Here is a 19,174-nt window from a genome sequence, read left to right as displayed (position 1 = left end):
AAGTTTGAAAATGGTTTCTTTGACCGTATCTTCTTGGGGGGTTGCTCAGCTTCTTGAATCACTGAATCTGTGGGATTGTCTCCCCCACCCCCAAATTTGGGACATTTTCAGCCATTGTATCTCTCAACACTTTTTCAGTCCCTCTTCTCTCTCTCTTCTGTGATTACAATGACACATATTTAAATCTTTTGTAATAGTCCAACAAGTGCCTAAGGCTCTGTTTTTTGTTGTTGTTGTTTTGTTTTTCAGTATATTTTTCTCTGTCATTCAGACCGAATAATTTCTATTGTTCTATCTTCAAGTTCCCTGATTAATTCTTCTGTTATTTTTATTTTGCTGTTGAGTTCATCTACTGAGGTTTGTTTTTTAAAGTCCATGTATTAAAATTTTCAGTTTTAAAATTTCCTATTAATTTTTCTTTATATCTCCGATTTCTTTTAGAGATTTCCAATTTCTTTGCTAAGACATCCTTTTTTTCATTTGTTCTAAGCATGTTCACAATTGCTCACTGAAACATTTTTAGGATGGCTGTTTAAAAATCTTTGTCAGATGATTCTAATAACTGTGCCATCTTGATGTTCATGTGTGTTGACCGTCTTTTGTCACTCAAGTTGTGATTATTACAGTTCTCACTATGACAAGTGATCTTCAGTTGAATCCTGGATATTTTTGCATATTATGTTATGAAGATCTGGGTCTTATTTAAATCTTCTGTTTTACCACATGTAGGTGGAAGTCCAGGTTCCATACTCAGATTCCACTGATACCTGGGGTTGAGGAGCTTCCTGTCACCATGGGCTAAGTGACAGTTCCAGCTTTTACCAGTACCACTCTGCTTGGGAGAGACTGGGTGCCCAGTTACTTCTCTCCAAATGGCCTCCATTGAGACCACTGATAGACAGGTATCATTGTTACTGTTGGGTGGTGATAAAAACCTGACTCTTCATTAGGCTTCCTCTTGATACCACACCATTTGTTAGGGGAGAGGCACCTCATTATCACTCATTAGGGGTGGAAATCTAGGCTCCCCACATAGTCTCTACTAACTGAGGGGACTAGAATGTTCCCACTCCCCGTTCATCTTACCACTCTATCAGGGAACTAGAGGCCTTATTACAGGCTGGCAAGGGTGGAAGTCTCTCTAGTTGGCCTTTGCTAGTAGGGGTAGAGGTATAGTCTTCTCTGGTATTTAGCTACAGTAGAGCGGTCATTGTTTAAAAAATTTTGTCAGCCAGGCGCAGTGGCTCACGCCTGTAATCCCAGCACTTTGGGAGGCTGAGGCGGGCGGATCACCTGAGGTCACGAGTTCGAGACCAGCCTGGACAACATGGCAAAACCCCGTCTCTACTAAAAATACAAAAATTAGCCGGGCGTGGTGGCACGTGCCTGTAATTCCAGCTACTCAGGAGGCTGAGGCAGGAGAATCGCTTGAACCCGGGAGGCGGAGGTTGCGGTGAGCCAAGATCGCACCACTGCACTCCAGCCTGGACAACAAGAGTGAGACTCTGTCTCAAAAAAAAATAAAAGTAAAAAATAATTGCCTTACTAAGCTGTCTGTTCTTTAGGTGAAGAAAGAGTGGATTTACATTGAAGCCTTTTTTTTTTTTTGTCTGTGCCCTTTGGTGTTTCCAGTTTGCCAGTTTCTCTAGCATCTGGTCTAGGATGTATGCAGCAAAAAGAAAACACAGGGAACTTACCTCCATGTTGATTCCTTGGTTCCAAGTTCCCTAGAGAATACATCATCTTCTTTTCAACTTTCTGGGTCTTCTTATGTTTTGTTTATATATTTTTTCCAGAGATGAATAGGGAAAATACATCTACCCTGTTTACTACTTTTTTCTGGAAGTAGAAGTCCTCAATTCTAGTATTTTATTTTTTAAAAAATCTATTGTGATTTCTTAATGTACAATCACACTATAAGAAAAAGAAATAATTTGATCACTTCTTTTACAATATGAATAGCACTTATTTGGTGGTCTTCTCTTATATGAGTTGCTAAAACATCAAGAGCAATATTGAGTAATAATCTAAATAAGTAACATCCCTTTCTTTTTCCTGAAGTGACTTTACCATTTTGCCTATCAGAATAATTATGGCTTTTTGATAAGTAGTTTTAAAAAATCATATTTAATAGCTTCTTTTTCTCCCTATTTTACTTTGGGTTATTCATAATGCCTCTCTCTGCCTTATTCCCCAGTCAAACCCATCACCTATTCCTGTTACCATTTTAAGTACATTTTTATTGCATTCTATTACCTTTTTCTCTCTTTTCCACTATCTTGTTAGATGGGAGCATGAAGAGTGGGAGAAATGAGAAAGAAGGTCAAGTAGGAAAGAAAGGAATTGAGGAGGAAGACAGGGAAGAAGAAAAGAAGAAAGAATATAACGGGAATAAGAAAAGATGAATGAAAATAGCAGCTGGAAGTAAATGGAATTAGGAAGATAAGGAAAAATAAGATAATGGAGAAAGAACAGATACTAAGTTGAAGTAGAAAAAGCAAGAGGAGGCCAGGTGCAATGGTTCATGCCTGTAATCCCAGCACTTTGGGAGGCTGAGGCAGGTAGATCACCTGAGGTCAGGAGTTCGAGACCAGCCTGGCCAACATGGTGAAACCCCATCTCTACTGAAAATACAAAAAATTAGCTGGGCATGGTGGCAAGTGCCTGTAATCCCAGCTACTCAGGAGGCTGAGGCAGGAAAATCGCTTCTACCCAGGAGGCGGAGGTTGCAGTGAGCCAAGATCTTACCATTGCACTCCAGCCTGGGCAACGAGAGCAAAACTCCGTCTCAAAAAAAAAAAAGAAAAGAAAAGAAAAAGAAAAAGCAAGAGGAAAGAGAAGAGGATGTAAGGTAGAAGAGCATGAGAGGGAGGCAGGAGTAGATAGAGGGGTGGTATGGACAAAACGTTTGTGGCCCCACCAAATTCAGATGTTGAAACCTAAATCCTCAGTGTGACTGTATTGGAGATGGGGACTTTGGGAGGTAATAAGGTCATATGGGTAGAGCCCTCATAATGAGATTAATGACCTTATAAGAAGAGAAGGGAGAAAGCTTGCTTCCTCAGTCTGCTCTCCACCTTGTGAGGACACAACGAGAAGATGGCTATCTGCAAACCAGGAAAAAGAGGGCCCTCAACAGACAGCAGATCTGCCAGTGCCTTTGTCTTGGACTTCCCAGCCTCCAGAATGGTGAGAAGTATATTTCTATTGTTTAAGCCACCCAGTCTATGGTAGTCAGTTACAGCAGCCCGAACTGACTAAGACAAGAGGTTAAGGAGTAGATAAGGAGGGATGAAAAATAAACAAGGAGAGAGATAAAAAAGAGGAAGGAGGGAGTAGAGGAAATAACCAGGGAGAAAAGAGAAGTATTTGAAGTAGGAGGGACAGGGACAGGAAGATGAAGAAATGAAGTAGAATCACACCTCACCAATGACAGTGATTTCATTCTGCAGAGAAGTTGTCCTTTGCTCTCCTCAGATTCCCTGTTCTCTTTATGTTGGTACCCACCAAAATGCCAGAGGTCATTTCTCACATCTCACTCTGGCCTTGAGATAAGACCACCGTGGTTTTCTACTATAAGAGCCACATACCCCATGTTTTGAGTAGATAAATTTGTTTGAGATACTCAGTGTTTATCACCCACTTTCTGTTAATGATTGTTCTGCAGGTATGGGTATTATCTGACAAACTCCGGTATGCAGGAAATGTAAGTTATTTTCTCTGCAACTCAACATAAATTATATGTCAAGTTCCCATTCTACCGAGTGGTGGAAACTTAATCTCCAGCAGTATGGAGTCCCCCTCTCACTCTCTGCTTTGGGGTTGTATTTAAGTTCTAGGGATGTTAAATAGTGTCAAAACATCAGGATGGGTAACATATGTTGGGTATCATGTATCCATGCTGGCATACATGTCATATTTGTTCATCAATGTCTGTCCAAGCAGGTAGCTGTTGAGTGAGCTTCCTTCTTTACTGTAAAGCTGCTTTGGGTCCAACTATCTCTTTGGGTATCATATATCACTCATATACATGGAAAACATTCTACTGTTCCTATGATATGCTGAGGTCTATTAACCTCTGTGAGGCTGTCTTTGTCTCACATATACTCCTGTAAATACCCTGAGCTGAGGGAAACCACACGAAGAGGCTCCAAATAATTATAGACACCACGCAGACAATTCTATTTTGTAGTCTTGTCCTCTCTGGCCTTAGCCAGAAGGTGAGACACAAGAACACATTGCTTAAGGATCTTACAAACCTACCTGGCATTTCTTCCCATCCCTAAAATATGGGGCTTATGGTTCCTCCTTTTTAAGGAACCCACAATATCTACTGACTCTGCTTCCCCATGCCTTTCTTCCACCACAGAATCAATGTGAGGCTGGAGGCACCAACAACCAGAAAAAAAACCTGGACAAACTAAAAATCAATCACTTTTTTGGACCTGTCAGAGAAATGAAATTTCAGGGCAAATCATCACCCTAAAATCTTGATGGATAGGCAAATCTGGAGCCACGTATGCATAACTGGAACATCAGATGGAGAAGAGAAAGAGAATACAGCAGAAGAAATATCAAGTAATAATGGCTAAGAATTTTCCAAAATTAATGACAGACACCAAATTACAGATCCAGGAAGCTCGGAGAACACCAAATATCTTAGTTAGAATAGAATAAGAATAATAATTATAGCAGCTTTCATCAGAAACCATGCAAGCAACAAGAGTAAAGTGAAATATTTAAAGTGTTAAAAGAAAAATGACTACCACCCTAGATTTCTACATATAGAAAAAGATCTTTCAAAAGTAAAGGAGAAGAAAAAAAAAGTAAAGGAGAAATAAAGACATTCTCAGATGAACAAAAACAGAATGAACTGATCACCAACAGACCTGCCCTGCAAGAAATATTAGAAGATTTTCTTCGGGCAGAAAGAAAATGATATAGGGCAGAAACTTGGAAGTACATAAAGAAAGGGAGAGCACTGGAGAAGGAATAAATGAAGCTTTCCTTCAAAGAGGAAATCAAATCTCCAATTACAGAATATTTGAAGATGCTGTAATTAAAGGAAATTTATGTATCTTTCCATTATAAAGGCAGCTACATGCAATTAACAAGAGAAATATCTTAAACATAAAGATACAGCAAAGATGAAAATAAAAGGATGGAATAAGTTATTACATGCAAATAATAAAAAGATGATGTATTAATATCATAGTACTTTAAAGCAAAATATAATAAAAACAAAATCATAGCATGAGATTATAACACCCCTAAGTAAAGGATAGAATAACCATATGAAATAATGGGTCCTCTTGAAGCCTCTACATTGATAATATACACTGAGGCCCAAACATAAAGCAATATGGTGCCTCAGAATAAACACTTTAGAATTCTTAAATCCCTCATCCATGTTTTCTAGACTTGAGTCAACTTGATTTTATCTTCTTTATTTATATATGTATAAGAATTTTAAAACATTTTAAAAGTATACCTAGTAAAGTGCTACACATTGTGATAAGTGCTGGAGAAATAATGATGGCAAAAATACATGTATTACCTGCTTTCAAGGATTAATGGATCTGAGTCCAGTCAGATTTCCACAATTTTAATAAAGTTGGCTGGATTTCTGGTGCCAATTTGCATCATAAGAGCAGGCAAAGTGACATCTTAGGATTATATCAAATGCGTTCCTATGGCTTCAGTATGTATTTAACAATAATGAATGACATCCAAACTCTGCTTGAACGACCATCCATGATTACTACATTCATAGAGTTCATCACTGCTAATGAATTTTGATGTTAATAAGATCTGAAGCTTGGCTAAAGGCTCTTCAATGCTCTTCACACATTTTCTCACCATCGCAGGCTTTCTTGGTGACTTGTAATCTCTTACAGACTTAAATAGATTACACCTTCCTTCATATTGCACAATTCCCTTCCAGTTAATTCCTCACCCCCATCACCACAGCAACTCACATTCCATTAATAAGCAGAAGGTTATCAGAAAAGACAAGGGGAGGAAGCCTGCAAGTAGAACCTCAATGCACAGTTTGGGGATATTTGTTTGATACTGCATCAGATGACCTTACCATGTGAGCTTCTGGTATCTTGTGACATAGAGTCCCTCTTTGATTTGCACTGGAAAATTTCAAGACATATCTGAATGCTCTCAGACACCTGGGATATGATTTAGTGCCATAAGTGTCCTCAATGTTCAGCATCAATATAAACTTCATAAACCACTTAATTTGGGAATCATGGAACACTAACAACAATTAAAATAGATATATAGCTGGACTCAGAAAAGTCATATGAGTTCAGCTACATAGTATGACATTTCCTGATTTCATTTTATAAAAGAAAAATCATCTGAAAAACATTGGGAAAATGATCCATACCAAGTCTAACATGACACACATACATGCACAGTTGTAATTAATATACTACATCTGAGATTCTTTTTGTATATAATGTTTTATCACAATTATCTTGGCATAACATTTTCTATGACATTAAAAAGTCTTTGCAAAATTCTTTATGATAACGTGTAATATCCCATCATATGAACTTACCTACTTGACCAAATAACAAAAATCTTGTTTCCATTTATTTTTGTTCACTAGATTATCATTGTGGTGATTTTCCCCCAACAAACCTCTGTGCATACCTCCAATTATTTCTTTATGGTATATTATTAGAAATGGAAGTACTAGTTCAAAGGGGTATGCACTATCTTAAGGCCGTTATTCAATAATACCAAATTGCTTTCTAGAAAGGTTTTTGTCAACACTAGCAATGCAGAAGACTTCTCACATACCCTTAACAGTGCTGAACATTTGCTTTAAAAATATCTTTGCCATTTTGATAGACAAAATGACATTTAATTGATTCAAACTGTATTTATTATTATTATTAATGATGGGAAGATACTCTCGGTGTTTCTTAATCATTTGTATTTTGCTGTGAGAGTTCTTTGTACATTAAGGTTATTAACCTTGTATCTGTCACACTTGTTGCAAATGCTTTTTTTGGTTGGTATCTTGCCTCTTAGTCTTATTTATGAATTCCGGATCTAGGAAAAAATGCAATCTATGACTTTCTTTTCCACTATCATTTTCTCCATTAAAAAAAAATGCTGAGGATGTCTTTTGCTATTGAAAAGCCAAACAAATATTCCTTTTACTAGAAAACAATTCAGAAACGTATATTTAGAGCCTAAAAAATATCTATACTTTCTTAGTAATTTACCTTTGAAGACTATGCTTTAAATTGAAAGTGATAAAAAATCCGATTCAGATGTTTTTAATGGCAGAAGCATGCTTCTATTGTAATATTAAATGAGAAAAGATAATATAAATTTAGCAGGTTATTGAATGGAACTTTCACACTTTCCTCAGAATTTTGGTTAAAGCCATATAGCCTTTAAAAAGAAAAGAAAAGAAAAGAAAAAGGTACCCAGTGCCTCCACATTCTAAAAAGAACATCCCAGGAGATCTGAACACAATCCTACGGGCCTTACATGGGGAGAGCATACTAGTCATGCTACTGGTATTCATTCCATTCCTTTTCAGCCCATATGTACTCAGAAAGCTAGAAAGAATTAGATAAGAATTTACAGTGTTGTGAGTCCTTGGCTTGGGGAAGAGTGTTTTCCTTTTTCTTGAGGAAGGAGAGGGGCATGCAACTCCCTCACCAAAGCCATATGAGGAGGGATCCAAAGGAATCACTTACACAGATTGGGGGAGTCTGCATGGGATAAGAACAGAGTGGAGTATCACATTTTGTATATTCAACAGTTTCTCTCCAGGTTGAAATTTCTCATGATTACTCAGGTTTGATTTGTTCCTGAAGGCTTTTTTCCACTGACTGCATTTCTATGGCTTCAGTATGTGTTTAACAATAATGAATGACATTTGAACTCTGGTTGAAAGACCATCCACAAAGTCAACTGAATGTGAAAAGAAAAAAAAAAAAAAGACCATCCATGATCACTACATTCATAGAGTTTATCTCTGCTAATGAATTATCTGATGTTAATAAGATCTGAAGCTTGGCCAAAGGCTCTTCAATGCTCTTCACACATTTTCTCACCATCATGGCCTTTTCATGCTGATTTATAGTCTCTGAAATTGGTCTGAAGCTATGGTCATGTGACCCACACTATGGGTGTGGGTGTGGGTTTGTCCTATGTACGGTTTCATCCTCCCGTAGGATGTCTGAGATTAGAGCACAATTACTTTAACACTTACTATAGTCTTGGAAGCCCCCTGGCTGGGAACCAATCCTGTGAATATCTACCCCAAGCCTTAAACATCTATCCTTTGAAAGAAGGTTAATCTCCTTTTCTAACTTGTCTTTATGCTCAGAAGTTCCTTGTGGTTAGAGTCATGAGGAGTTATCCTTGTAACATATGGCCACATTCCCCTGTGACCCAAATTGTTCCTCAAATCCCTGATTTTGAATACATTTCTTATTCTCAGGCTTTTCTCATTTGATAAAAAAATTATAACTGTCACTCATTTGTGATACTTGGCAGTAGTGAGAAGGTCAAACAACTGTAAAAGAAAAGAAAATAATTATCTAACAGGTCTCCACCATATAACTTCCTAAGAGGCAAGCTGGAGACAGGATTTTGCCCTCCAACCTGACAAAAAACACTTAAAAATGGACATAAAATATGAAATAATGGTTTTTCAAGACACTGAACATTAGGCAATGAAGAAGAGTAATCCCTGAGAGATGAGGAAAAAAGAAGTGAGCACTTACTGCTTGAGAGGTTCCAGTTTGTGGAGCAACAAGGGAGAATGTAGTCAGAATCCAGGGGATTCCCTGAATTGGAGTGACAGAGATGAGAGACCAGAAAGACCAAGGTAGCTAGAGTTCACAGAGCAGAGTACCCAAAAAGAGAGAGTTACACAGGGAGAACACTGGAGATCTTTGAAGGATTGCCATTAAGTATTTGACAGAGTACTGATCAGTGAATTCATAAAAGGAAATTGCCTGAGGCTGGGGAAAGAGTCACCTGAAAGGATTAAAGGGAACAAGTGCCAGAAGCTCCAACAGGTCTGGCGACCATGCTGTTCTCACCAGCTAAAGTGGAAAACTTCCTAATTCATGTGGCATGGGATACTCAGATGGGTCTTGCCTCATCAGTCAGGGATAATTAGCTTTATGCAAAAAACTGCTGTGGTCCTGCCTAACAAATCATAAAAGCAAGACTCAAAAAGATCTGTTTCCAAAGAAGTGCATTTCAGAACGAAGCTCAGGTAGCTTTGTAGGAATATAAAAATATCTAGCACCAAAAGAAAAAATTTCACCAAAATTTTACCGAAAGGTAAAATTTACATTGCCTGGCATCGAATTAAAAAAAACAGGCATACCAAGAAGCAGAAAAATAGGACCCATCTTGAGGAGAAAAATCAATCAATCCAAACTTACCCAGAACTTAAATATTTAATAGATGTTATAATTAGCAGATAAGCACATTAAAAGCCATTATAACTATTTCCATGTGTCCAAAAACTTAGAGGAAAGAATGGTCATGTTAAGTAAAAACATGAGATCTATTTAATAAGGTCCAAGTCATACATCTAGATATAAAAACTGTAATATTTGAGAAGAAAAAAATGCTAGATGATATTAATTACTAAAGATTAGTGAACTTGAAGACATAATAGAAAAGATTCTAAGTGAAATAAAATACATTTTAAAAGACAACAGAGCATAAGTCCCTTTGTTCATGCTGTTTCCTCTTCTGGAAACACTTTTACCCCATCCCATCCACAGATCCTTCAACCAATCAATTCTGAATCTGTCTTCTGGTTTCATCTCCATCATTACTTCCTCCCTGCTTTTACTTCCCTGATTAGGTAAAGCCCTCTTTTAACCTATTCACAGAACCATGTACTTCCCCTCCATAGCACTTACCAGAGTGACAACTTCACAAATATTTGAGTCTGCGATTACTGTCTTCTTCACAAGACAGTAGCTTCATGAGGGCAGAGACAATATGTCTATTTTTGCTTACCATGATATCCTCCAGCATCTCAAACTCTGCCAGTCATATCCCATCTGTATCTAGCACCTTCGTGATTTTCATCTATTAATTATACTCCCTCTCGCAAATCTTCAACCTCTCCTTCTCTACTGGTGATATCCTACCAACATCTCCTTTTCCTTACTAAGAAACTGTTTTTTCTTACCATGTTCTCTCAGCTACAGATAGTGGTGGCTATGTGTCACAGTTCTTTCCCATGAGATGTATTTGGCAGTAACTGGATAGGATTTTTGGGAAAGCTCTGTATAAGGAGACTAATTCCACTGACAAGGTATTTTTGCCCTCTCCTCTTCCTCATTCTTTCTACCTGAAACATAGAAGTGATGGCCAGAGTTGCAGCAGGCATCCTTCAACCAGAAGGTACCTGGAAGATGAGAGCTATATACCAAGGACCAAGGAACAAAAAAAATATAAAAGGGGACTGAGACATTGATAAAATTGTGGAGGTCCTGGGCTTGTTTCAGGTAAGGAAAAGATATCCCCTAATTATTTTAAGCAACTCATTTTTAGGTCCTTGTTACTCATATCCAAATGATATTCCAAATACCCATCCTAAAACATGACATGCCCCTACCCCAACTTCTCTCTCTCTCTCTCTCTCTCTCACACACACACACACACACACACACACACACACACAGAGTCTAACACACTATCTCATTCACACGACTCTCTCTGACTCATGATCATGACTATGACTTATAAAGTATTATCTCCACATATTGTCCCAGTTCTCCAAACTATCATATTCACACTTTACCTTTCAATCCTGCTGATATGGTTTGGCTCTGTGTCCCCACCCAAATCCCATCTCAAATTGTAATCCTCATAATCCCCACATGTCAAGGGAGGGACCAGGTGGGAGGTGACTGGATCATGGAGTCATTTTCCCTTATCCTGTTCTCATGATAGTGAGTGAGTGCTCATGAGATCTGATGGTTTTATAAGGCAGTTTTCCCTACTCTTGCTCACTCTCTTTCACCTGCTGCCATGCAAGATGTGCCTCTTCCCCTTCCACCATGATTGTAAGTTTCCTGAGCCCTCCCAAGCCATGCAGAACTGTGAGTCAATTAAACCCTCTTTCTTTTTATTTTTTTATCTTTTATTTTTTTTGACAATGAAAGAAAGCAAGTTTATTTGAGCAACAGTGTACAGCCAAGTGACTGCTCCATAGACAGAGCAGGGCCACCCCAGAGGCAGATTGGTCCAGAGTAGCACTTGTGGATTGCTGGCTACCTATATTTATACCCATTCTTAATTATTTGCTAAATAAGGGATGGGTTATTCACAAACTTTAGGGGAAAAGGGAAGAGAGTTCCCAGAATTATATAAGGTAACTTCCAGGTCATTGCCATGGCATTTGTAAACTGTCATGGTAGTGGTAGAAGTGTCTTACGCAAGTGCATTATAATTGCTGGTCCTACATGGCTTTGGCCAGTTTCTTTGCTACATACCATTTAGATAGACAGGGTCCTGACCAGTGCTCAGAAAACAAGTCCTGCTGATCGCCTACCTCAAAGCAAACCAAAACATTAATTGTGAAAATATTCTAGAAAGACAAGTTGGTAAGAAAGAAGATACTGTAAAGACTCAAACAGAAATGTAACATAACATATAAAGAATGAAATAAGAAAGGAAATATAGCAAAGATGCTAAATCGGTGTAAGTTAAGAGTTAAATGAACCCAGAGAACAAATGATAAAGTCCTTTAAAAAGCACTATGATGGAAAGAATGAGGTGTTCCTGGTGGAAAGCCTGGCATAGATAATGTTTTGTTAGCTTTCCAGAAAGATTAAAAGACTATGCCCAACAAGGACTTCATGTCTAAAACACCAAAAGCAATGGCAACAAAAGCCAAAATTGACAAATGGGATCTAATTCAACTAAAGAGCTTCTGCACAGCAAAAGAAACTACCACCAGAGTGAACAGGCAACCTACAGAATGGGAGAAAATTTTTGCAACCTACTCATCTGACAAAGGGCTAATATCCAGAATCTACAATGAACTCAAACAAATTTACAAGAAAAAAACAACCCCATCAAAAAGTGGGCGAAGGATATGAACAGACACTTCTCAAAGGAAGACATTTATGCAGCCAAAAAACACATTAAAAAAATGCTCATCATCACTGGCCATCAGAGAAACGCAAATCAAAACCACAATGAGATACCATCTCACACCAGTTAGAATGGCAATCATTAAAAAGTCAGGAAACAACAGATGCTGGAGAGGATGTGGAGAAATAGGAACGCTTTTACACTGTTGGTGGGACTGGAAACTAGTTCAACCACTGTAGAAGTCCGTGTGGCGATTCCTCAGGGATCTAGAACTAGAAATACCATTTGACCCAGCCATCCCATTACTAGGTATATACTCAAAGGATTATAAATCATGCTGCTATAAAGACACATGCACACGTATGTTTATTGTGGCACTATTCACAATAGCAAAGACTTGGAACCAACCCAAATGTCCATCAATGATAGACTGGATTAAGAAAATGTGGCACATATACACCATGGAATACTATGCAGCCATAAAAAATGATGAGTTCATGTCCTTTGTAGGGACATGGATGAAGCTGGAAACCATCATTCTCAGCAAACTATTACAAGGACAAAAAACCAAACACCGCATGTTCTCACTCATAGGTGGGAACTGAACAATGAGAACACTTGGACACAGGAAGGGGAACATCACACACCAGGGCCTGTTGTGGGGTGGGGGAAGGGGGGAGGGATAGCATTAGGAGATATACCTAATGTAAATGACGAGTTAATGGGTGCAGCACACCAACATGGCACATGTATACATAAGTAACAAACCTGCACGTTGTGCACATGTACCCTATAACTTAAAGTATAATTAAAAAAAAAAAGATTATGCCCAAAATATTCCCTTGAGAAGTGGCAGGTGTAAGAGGACTCTGGAAATCAGTAAGTAATGCAGCTTCAAAAAAAATAATTTTTAAAAAGGAGTCTCTTCTTGAGGAGAAATGGGGATCCAAAACAGGTGTTCAAGCACATCAGAGGCCCCTACTGTTCTGCATCTGCAGAGGCAGAATCTTATGCAGTCTGGGCTCCTGTTGTCACCGAGGCCATTAAGCCATCTCTGAGCACCTGCTGGGGGGCCACACACAGCCTGAACCCTCTCCGGGAGTGTGCTGCCAAGCACTGGAGAGGAGATTTAGTTTGGTTTTATTCTTATCATGATCATGTTTTATTAATTTATATCTTTCATTCCTCTATAACATGAGGTCCATTTGTCATCCGTGAAATACCTTAAGCCAGATCTATACTGTTTTCACATACCATGTAATATTTGATACGATTAAGAAAAGCCGTGCTTGCTTTGGCAGCACAAACACTAAAATTGGAACCGTGCAGAGATTAGCACATGGCCCCTGTACAGATGACACACAAATTCATGAAGCATAAGAAAGAAAAGAAAAACAGTAAACTAGTGAGTTAACAGTTAACTGGAAAAGATATCACTTTGAAGGCAATCCAATGTATTACCCTTCTACATATCAACCTTACCACCTGATTCTAAATTTAAATACTTGCTGTTTACCAACAGGAAATTACAACTCCATTTACATGTGTCTCTGGGGAAAGAGCATGCAAAGAATGACCACATCTTTATATATGCAAGGCAAATATCTGGTACAAAACAAAACAATTCTGGAATCCTGCATGACATTAATATTTTAGGAGTAGAGCACAAGATCCCCAAAGAACAACGACAACAAAAACTTCACATTATAGAAAAAGAAATCACATACACATCAATTTTGAGTAAGATAGAGCAATATATCTCAAACTACTTGTGCAAAACCAGTTGGTTTTTTGTTCACTTTAATTCGTTTCAACCAATACTTTTGTGAAATAAGAGTCTGTTTCTAGAAAAAATATTACAGTAAATTATAGAATACAAAATACAAGCCTCACTTTTTAAATTATTGATTCAACATAAATAAAATCACTCTAAAATTGCAGTAAAAGTTCCCAAACACTTAGGCTCAGTTCTGTATTTAGTTTCATGGCAGACCAGATCACCAACCCACACTTGTCCAAGAACCATATTTTGAATACACTGAGATAAAGTGTCTAAAAATGGAGGTCTTAGCCCAGCACGGTGGCTCACCCTCCTAGTCTCAGCTACTCAGGAGGCTGAGGCAGAAGGATCCCCTGACCCCAGGAGTTTAGGCTGCAGTGAGCTATGATAGCACCACTGCACCCCAGCCTGGGCGCCAGGGCAAGACTCCGTCTTTTTTTGTTTTGTTTCGTTTTGAGACAGGGTCTCACTCTGTCACCCAGGCTGGAGTTCAGTGGCACGATCTCGGCTCACTGCAATCTCCGCCTCCTGGGTTCAAGCAATTCTCCCACCTCAGCCTCCCAAGCACTGGGACCACAGGTACCCGCCACCACACCGGTCTAATTTTTGCATTATTTTTGTAGAGACAGGGTTTTACCATGTTGCCCAGGCTGATCTCAAACTCCTGAGCTCAAGCGATTCGCCTGCCTTGGCCTCCCTAACTGCTGGAATCACAGGCATAAGCCACCACACCCGGCGGATACCCTGTCTCTTAAAAAAAAATTAAAAATGAAAAAAATCATAAAAATGGAGATCTTCCAGGCCAAGGGCAGTGGTTCACGCCTGCAATACCAGCACCCTAAACCCTCTTTCTTTTTAATAAATTGTCCAGTCTCAGGTATCTCTTTATAGCAGTGTGAAAATGGATTAATATGCCCACTAACATGTACACTGTCTCTATCGCTCCCATTTCCACACATACTCTGTCCTATCCTGTACTATCATAAATAAAATGTCTTTAGACCAGAACAGATATGGTACCCACGACACCCACTGTCAAATACCACTAACTTAAATCAATCCCCATTATCATACACACCATCCCCATCATTCACATAGTCACACCCCAATTACTCAATCCCTACACTACGCCATTACGCAGTGTCTAGCCACACCCACTATCATACACACAGTCCACGTCTCCATTATCAAACTTGTATCATCCTCCAAATCTCCTTCCACACATTCTCATACCACCTCCATTTCATACATACTCACAACCAATAACCACATCAACTCTGCTCTCACACACATATATTCCCCATTCCTCACTGGCACTCAGAAACTCTTTGCATTTTCCCATCATATACTTTATTCAACAACCCTATTCAGACACTCATGATTTCCCCACTCCAAATTATCACATTTTCATTGACTGCGATTACCCATGCTCACTGTATCCATCTGTCCTCACAAAGAAACACACTTCTCATTTTCCCCAGCACACATAGACACACAGACATACACCAACCTTCTCACTTCCATCATGTACCTATCTTCCATAATGACATTACACCTGCCCCATTCCATCCTCCCTCTACATCAACATGTCCCATCCACATTTTCACACACACAATGATCCCAGTGTCCCATTATCCTGTCCTCTCCCTCCCCACTTTCTCACACAACCATATTCACACACATGCACAATTCTTGTCTTTCACATACACTGTGACCATAACTACAACTGTCACACACATTCTGATCTCTTCCTGTTACTGTCACTCACATTGCCTCTGTCTTCATGATCACAGTGATTTCATACCATCCTTACACTGTCCCCATGGACACCATTATCACACATACCTCGGCCACATACCTCCACTACCCCACTACCACACAATACTCTCCCTATCTCTCCATCAAACACATGACCCACATCACTTAGGATTTTACACTTGTGGTGCTCATTCCCTGATATCTCATTTTCCTTCTTTTATTTCCTCTCCTCTCCTTTCTTGTCCCCCACTCCTATCTTATTCTCTCATACACACACACACACAAACACACACACACACTTACTTTCCTGATATGTGGATCTTACATCAACCCAGATATAACAGAGAAGTTTCTCACTTGAAGCCTCACTGCAGAGTTCTAGTAGGTGTTAAGTGGAGAAACATACCATGCTCTAAAGGTACAATGTTTGATGTTCCCATTGGTAGAGAGTGGTGAATGGATTCCTTTTGGTACATCTGCCTTTAAGAAGCATTTCTTCATGTTTTGTTATAGCATTTAGATGGGGTTTTAAATATTCTATTGATATGTCATTAACATGATATTCTGTAATTGAGCTATTTGTACTACAGTCTTCCTAAAATATCCTAATACCTTTCGTGTCACAGCAAAATTATGATATTTTTGGTCCTGAAGAGATAGACAAGTTCAAGTACATGGCAATACTGAATATATCACTGAGCTATGTTAGAGGGAACACTTAATCTTTACTTCTCATGTTTCTAAGTGGAAGAACTTCAAATAGACTAACACTCCTGCTTTTCTGTCCACAGAAGAAGGAATGAGTTATATGACTAGTATGTTTGGAAGAAACATCTGAGTATGCTTGTGTGATGGTTAATACTGAGTATCAACTTGATTGAATTGAAGGATACAAAGTATTGATCCTGGGTGTGTCTGTGAGGGTGTTGCCAAAAGAGATTAACATTTGAGTCAGCGGGCTGGGGAAGGCAGATATACCCTTCATCTGGTGGGCACAATCTAATCAGCTGCCAGCGAATATAAAGCAGGCAGAAAAACGTGAGAAGGAGAGACTGACCTAGCCTCCCAGCCTACATCTTTCTCTCGTGCTGGATGCTTCCTGCCCTTGAACATCAGACTCCAAGTTCTTCAGTTTTGGGACTCGGATGGGCTCTTCTTGCTCCTCAGCTTGCCGATAGCCTATTGTGAGACCTTGTGATCGTGTAAGTTAATACTTAATAAGCTCCCCTTTATTTTTATGTGTATATATAGTTCTGTCCCTCTAGAGAACCCTGACTAATACAGCTTGGCTTAGGCTCTTGCTCTCTGCCCTTCATCTACATGCTTACAGAAAACATATCATGCATCAAGTGGCCCACTTTTGGCCCAGAGTCTTGTGGTTTTTCATCATTGCTTATGGTGGTTTAGGTAAATCTGCTTAATTCTGGGGTCCAATATTAGGAAGTCCACATTAAAGCCATATTCTCTGAAGTGTTCTCAGTAATAACGATGATGTTTTGAGTTCCATTTATCTGATTCCTACATCTTTCAATTTCAATTGGTTCTGAATCTAGTCAGGAAAGATGAGTGTTATTTATTGATCCCTCACAGCTCCACACAATGGATCAATGAAATCATATAAATTCTCTTTACTGGTGTTATCCATGTTTTACCACTAACAGGTTTCTAGGTGGAGTTTGTTTTTGATTAGCATTACCAGCAAACACTGATACAAATTAACATCAAGTCTAAACAAGGATATTGCATTGCCACTACCCCAGATTCCTCCTTTCCCTGAACTAGGAATTCAAATTCTGAATGGGTAGAGTTACCATGGTACAGTAGGTGAAAATTAATCAGGAGTAGAAAAACACCCTTTGATGAAAAAATTTAGAATTTAGTCTTATAGAATGCTCTTGTTAAAAACAGGTTATGTAGAATTACATCTAACAGTCATTTTAGCTCTTTCTTTTTTCTTTTTGCTAGCTAGCTTTGTGTTAGCTTTTGAGCCCTTGCATATAAACTTAAATACTGTGCTTGTCTGCTCTCAGTGAAAGAACAATATTTCAGAGTGCAATTTGTGTCCAAGGTGACTAGGCCTAAATATTGGAATTTTCACAGTTTTATCCGGGGACAATCAGTGTTCTAAAGAAATGGCAACTTTTCGCTGGAAATAAGGCAGTGTGAAGATCAGAACTCACATGTGACCTCGTTTCCATAGTAACACCATTCATATCTGCACATAGTTGATATTCTAGCAGTACTGACTCAAATACATTCCAATCTACATCAAGGCCCACAAAGTGATCATTAATAAAAACAAACATTAAAAAGTTTCAGCAGTCAGAGAGAAATAAAACAAAGCTATTAGACAAGATATGTAAAAACTGACTAAAAAGTAATAAGAACACCTGAGGAAAATGCAGCATATACACACAAAAACTTTCTAGAGCTCAAAGCTTTAAAAACAAATTCTATATTAGTCTGTTCTCACACTGCTATAAGGAAATTCCTGAGACTGCATAATTTATAAAGAAAAGAGGTTTAATTAGTTCATGGTTCCACAGGCTGTATAGGAAGCTTGGCTGGGGAGGCCTCAGGAAACTCACAATCATGGCAGAAGGTGAAAGTGAAGCAGGCACATCTTACATGGCCAGAGCAGGAGGAAGAGAGAGAAGGGTGGAGGTGCTACACACTTTTATTAAACAACCAGATCTCGTGAGAACTCACTATCATGAGAACAGCAAGGGGGAAATCTGCCCTCTTGATCCAATTACCTCCCACCAGGCCTCTCTCCCAAATTAGGGATCACAGTTCAACATGAGATTTGGGTGGGGACACAAATCCAAACTGTATCAAATTCCAATTAAACAATAAAATGAAAAATGATGTCAATGATGAGCCCTGAATTACTTGACTAGAAAATTAAGTGCAAGATTTATATCAAGGCACTGAGCAAAAAAAAAAAACCCATAAAGCAATAGATACAATGAGATACAAGACAAGGTACCTAGAGGATAGTGTCAATGAACCTAAAATGTGAATATGGGAGATGGATGGGGAGTTAAAGGAGAAAAGAAATAGAAGGAAGAAAGGCAATATTTAACTAAATGATAGAAGAAAATTTCCCTGAGCTAAAGAAAGGGCTACCTGAATTCCAGACAAGATTGAGTACCTGTTCATCCATCCATTCCTCAATTTATGCATTCATACATTAATTTAATCAACTCATCTAATGAGGACTTATTACATAGCCAGCACTATTCTAGGCACTTGGGATATATCAGTGAACAAAACAGACAAAAATCCCTGTCTTTGTGGAGCTTACATTCTAAGATATACTCAGGATACCCTGATTAAATTCTTGAATTCAAGGAAACAAGAAAAAAAATTACAATCTTAAAGAGAAAGAGAAACAAAATTTAGAAATCTTCAATGATAAAAACTCTCAACAAATTAGGTATAAGAGGAATGTACCCAAAAGCAGTAAAGGCCGTATATCACAAGCCCATGGCTAACAACATACTCAATGTTGAAAAG

General features: G+C 38.7%; 1 protein-coding gene and 1 non-coding gene across 2 annotated transcripts in view; one reads left to right on the top strand and one right to left on the bottom strand.

Annotated features, from left to right (window-relative positions):
* Positions 1 to 19,174, bottom strand: part of MAGED1 (MAGE family member D1) — a 99,432-nt gene that overhangs the window by 18,147 nt on the left and 62,111 nt on the right. The gene's annotated exons all lie outside the window — the stretch shown is intronic.
* Positions 13,403 to 13,506, top strand: LOC115932510 (U6 spliceosomal RNA). The gene has a single exon (XR_004068782.1). It is a non-coding gene; the product is annotated as a U6 spliceosomal RNA (small nuclear RNA).

The sequence above is a fragment of the Gorilla gorilla genome, chromosome X, assembly GCF_029281585.2.
Source record: "Gorilla gorilla gorilla isolate KB3781 chromosome X, NHGRI_mGorGor1-v2.1_pri, whole genome shotgun sequence".
NCBI classification, from domain to species: Eukaryota; Metazoa; Chordata; class Mammalia; order Primates; family Hominidae; genus Gorilla; species Gorilla gorilla.
The sequence above is the reverse complement of the archived record's forward strand: the minus strand, read 5'-3'. Positions and strand labels throughout refer to the sequence as shown.